This window comes from Triticum aestivum, chromosome 2A (genome assembly GCF_018294505.1).
Source record: "Triticum aestivum cultivar Chinese Spring chromosome 2A, IWGSC CS RefSeq v2.1, whole genome shotgun sequence".
In the NCBI taxonomy this organism is placed as follows: domain Eukaryota; kingdom Viridiplantae; phylum Streptophyta; class Magnoliopsida; order Poales; family Poaceae; genus Triticum; species Triticum aestivum.
In genome coordinates this window covers 695,027,051-695,031,986 of record NC_057797.1, presented here as the reverse complement: position 1 = coordinate 695,031,986, position 4,936 = coordinate 695,027,051, and positions in this window count along the sequence as shown.

Genomic DNA, 4,936 nt, shown 5'->3' with positions numbered 1-4,936 from the left:
GTGGCCTCCTCCTTTGTTTCTTGACATAGGGTCCAAGTCTCCTGGATCGTGTTCATTCCGAAAATCACGTTCCCGAAGGTTTCATTCCGTTTGGACTCCGTTTGATATTCCTTTTCTGTGAAACTCTGAAATAGGCAAAAAACAACAATTCTGGGCTGGGCCTCCGGTTAATAGGTTAGTCCCAAAAGTAATATAAAAGTGGATAATAGAGCCCAATAATGTCCAAAACATTAGATAATATAGCATGGATCAATCAAAAATTATAGATACGTTGAAGACGTATCAAGCATCCCCAAGCTTAATTCCTGCTCGTCCTCGAGTAGGTAAATGATAAAAAAGATAATTTTTGATGTGGAGTGCTACTTGGCATAATTTCAATGTAATTCTTCTTAATTGTGGTATGAATATTCAGATCCGAAAGATTCAAGATAAAAGTTTAATATTGACATAAAAATAATAATACTTCAAGCATACTAACAAAGCAATCATGTCTTCTCAAAATAACATGGCCAAAGAAAGTTATCCCTACAAAATCATATAGTCTGGCTATGCTCTATCTTCACCACACAAAGTATTTAAATCATGCACAACCCCGATGACAAGCCAAGCAATTGTTTCATACTTTTGACATTCTCAAACTTTTTCAATCTTCACGCAATACATGAGCGTGAGCCATGGATATAGCACTATATGTGGAATAGAATGGTGGTTGTGGAGAAGACAAAAAGGGAGAAGATAGTCTCACATCAACTAGGCGTATCAACGGGCTATGGAGATGCCCATCAATAGATATCAATGTGAGTGAGTAGGGATTTCCATGCAACGGATGCACTAGAGCTATAAGTGTATGAAAGCTCAACAAAAGAAACTAAGTGGGTGTGCATCCAACTCCCTTGCTCATGAAGACCTAGGGCATTTTGAGGAAGCCCATCATTGGAATATACAAGCCAAGTTCTATAATGTAAAATTCCCACTAGTATTTGAAAATGACAACATAGGAGACTCTCTATCATGAAGATCATGGTGCTACTTTGAAGCACAAGTGTGGTAAAAGGATAGTAGCATTGCGCCTTCTCTCTTTTTCTCTCATTTTTTATTTTTATTTTTATTTGGGCTTCTTTGGCCTCTTTTATTTATTTATTTTCGTCCGGAGTATCATCCCGACTTATGGGGGAATCATAGTCTCCATCATCCTTTCCTCACTGGGACAATGCTCTAATAATGATGATCATCACACCTTTATTTAATTACAACTCAAGAATTGCAACTCAATACTTAGAACAAGATATGACTCTATATGAATGCCTCCGGCGGTGTACCGGGATGTGCAATGACTCATGAGTGACATGTATGAAAGAATTATGAACGGTGGCTTTACCACAAATACGATGTCAACTACATGATCATGCTAAGCAATATGACAATGATGGAGTGTGTCATAATAAACAGAACGGTGGAAAGTTGCATGGCAATATATTTCGGAATGGCTTTGGAAATGCCATAATAGGTAGGTATGGTGGCTATTTGGAGGAAGGTATATGGTGGGTGTATGATACCGGCGAAAGGTGCGCGGTATTAGAGAGGCTAGCAATGGTGGAAGGAAGAAAAGTGCGTATAATCCATGGACTCAACATTAGTCATAAAGAACTCATATACTTATTGCAAAAATCTACAAGTTATTAAAGCAAAGTATTACGCGCATGCTCCTAGGGGGATAGATTGGTAGGAAAAGACCATCACTCGTCCCTGATACGTCTCCATCGTATCTACTTTTCCAAACACTTTTGCCCTTGTTTTGGACTCTAACTTGCATGATTTGAATGGAACTAACCCGGACTGACGCTGTTTTTAGCATAATTGCCATGGTGTTATTTATGTGCAGAAACAAAAGTTCTCGGAATGACCTGAAACTTCACGGAACATCTTTTCGGAAATAATAAAAAATCCTTGCAAAAGATGAAGACCAGGGGGCCCACACCCTGTCCACGAGTGTGGGGGCGCGCCTGCCCCCCTAGGGTTCGCCCCCTACCTCGTGGGCCCCCTGGAGCTCCTCCGACCTCAACTCCAACTCTATATATTTGGTTTCGGAGAGAAAAAAATCAGAGAGAAGAAATCATCACGTTTTACGATACGGAGCCGCCGCCAAGCCCTAAAACCTCTCGGGAGGGCTGATCTGGAGTCCGTTCGGGGCTCCGGAGAGGGGAATACGTCACCATCGTCATCATCAACCTTCCTCCATCACCAATTTCATGATGCTCATCGCCGTGCGTGAGTAATTCCATCGTAGGCTTGCTGGACAGTGATGGGTTGGATGAGATCTATCATGTAATTGAGTTAGTTTTGTTAGGGTTTGATCCCTAGTATCCACTATGTTCTGAGATTGATGTTGCTATGACTTTGCTATGCTTAATGCTTGTCACTAGGGCCCGAGTGCCATGATTTCAGATCTGAACCTATTATGTTTTCGTCAATATATGAGAGTTCTTGATCCTATCTTGCAAGTCTATAGTCACCTATTATGTGTTATGATCCATTAACCCCGAAGTGACAATAATCGGGATACTTACCGGTGATGACCGTAGTTTGAGGGCTTCATGTATTCACTATGTGTTAATGCTTTGGTCCGGTACTCTATTAAAAGGAGGCCTTAATATTCCTTAGTTTCCGCTAGGACCCCACTGCCACGGGAGGGTAGGACAAAAGATATCATGCAAGTTCTTTTCCATAAGCACGTATGACTATATTCGGAATACATGCCTACATTACTTTGATGAATTGGAGCTAGTTCTGTGTCACCCTATGTTATGATTGTTACATGATGAACCGCATCCGGCATAATTCTCCATCACCGATCCATTGCCTACGAGCTTTCCACATATTGTTCTTCGCTTATTTACTTTTCTGTTGCTATTGCTATCATCACTACAAAATACCAAAAACATTACTTTTGCTACTGTTACCTTTTGCTACCGTTACCACTACTATCATATTACTTTGCTACTAATTACTTTGCTGCAGATATTAAGTTTCCAAGTGTGGTTGAATTGACAACTCAGCTGCTAATACTTGAGAATATTCTTTGGCTCCCCTTGTGTCGAATCAATAAATTTGGGTCGAATACTTTACCCTCGAAAACTGTTGCGATCCCATATACTTGTGGGTTATCAAGACTATTTTCTGGCGCCGTTGCCGGGGAGCATAGTTCTATTCTTTGAGTCACTTGGGATTTATATCTGCTTATCATTATGAAGAACTTGAGAGATCCAAAAACCAAGATTTATCCCTCAACTACGAGGGGAGGTAAGGAACTGCCATCTAGCTCTGCACTTGATTCACCTTCTATTTTGAGCAAGCTTGCGACACCTAAACCTGCTTCTGCTATTCGTTCTGATATGTCGCATGTTATTGATGATGCCACTTCTGCTATGAATGATACTTATGATGAAACTACTTCTATGCTTGATACTACTGTGCCACTTGGTGAACTTCTTAATGAACAACTTGCTAGGGTTAGAGAGAATGAAAATATTGAATCTGATAATATTGATGCAAGTGATGATGAAGACTCTTCCCCTAATAATGAATCACTTGTTATGCCTGAGGGTTATGTTTTTGATAAAGAAGCTTCTTTAGCTATTTTAGCTTGCAAAGATAGATACGAACTTAAGAGGTTATTAGCTAAATGGAATAAGCAATCTCTAAATGCTAGGATGAAACCTAACCCTGCTTTTGCTACTTCACCTATCTTTGTTACTGATAAAGATTATGAATTCTCTGTTGGTCCTGATATAATTACTTTGGTTGAATCTGATCCTTTTCATGGCTATGAATCTGAAACTGTTGTGGCACATCTTACTAAATTAAATGATATAGCCACCCTGTTCACTAATGATGAGAGAACTCGCTACTTTTATATCCTTAAAATATTTTGTTCTCATTAAAGGGTGATGCTAAGATATGGTTTAATTCTCTGGATCCTGGTTGTGTGTGTAGTCCCCAGGATATGATTTATTACTTCTCTGCCAAATATTTCCCTGCTCATAAGAAACAAGCTGCTTTAAGGGATATACATATATATAATTTTGTGCAAATTGAAGAAGAGAGTCTCCCACAACCTTGGGGGAGGCTTCTCCAATTACTTAATTCTTTGCCTAATCATCCTCTTAAGAAAAATGAAATACTTGATATCTTTTATAATGGACTAACCAATCCCTCCAGAGATTACCTGGATAGTTGTGTTGGTTCTGTTTTCAGGGAAAGAACGCTGGATGAAGCTGAAATTCTATTGAATAATATGTTGACAAATGAAAATAATTGGACACTTCCTGAACCAGTTCCTGAACCAACTCCTGAGTCTATTCCTAAACCAACTCCGAAGAAAAGCGGTATTCTATTTCTCAGTCCTGAAGACATGCAAGAGGCAAAGAAATCTATGAAAGAAAAATGTATTAAAGTTGAAGATGTTAAGAATTTACCTCCTATTGAAGAAATACACGGTCTTAATTTACCGCCTGTTGAAGAAACATATGATATTAATCCTCCAACTATTGAAGAAACTCATGGTCTTGATAACCTGACACAGGTAGTAAAGGTAAATTCTCTCTATAGATATGATAAAGCTGAAATCCCGTTTACTAAATTTGCTAGCCCATGCTTAGATGAATTTGATAAATTTATGGTTAAGCAAGAAGATTTTAATGCTTATTTTGGTAGACAATTGAAATACAATTCAAATATGCTTGAACACTTCGGTGATTATATGGCTAATGTCAAAGGTGAACTTAAACTTATTAGTAAACATTCTTCTATGGTTACCACTCAAGTAGAACAAGTACTTAAAGCTCAAAATGGTTTGCTCAATGAATTAAATAGTAAGAAAAATGACTACGCTGTTAGAGTGGCTACTAGAACTGGTAGAATGACTCAGGTACCTTTG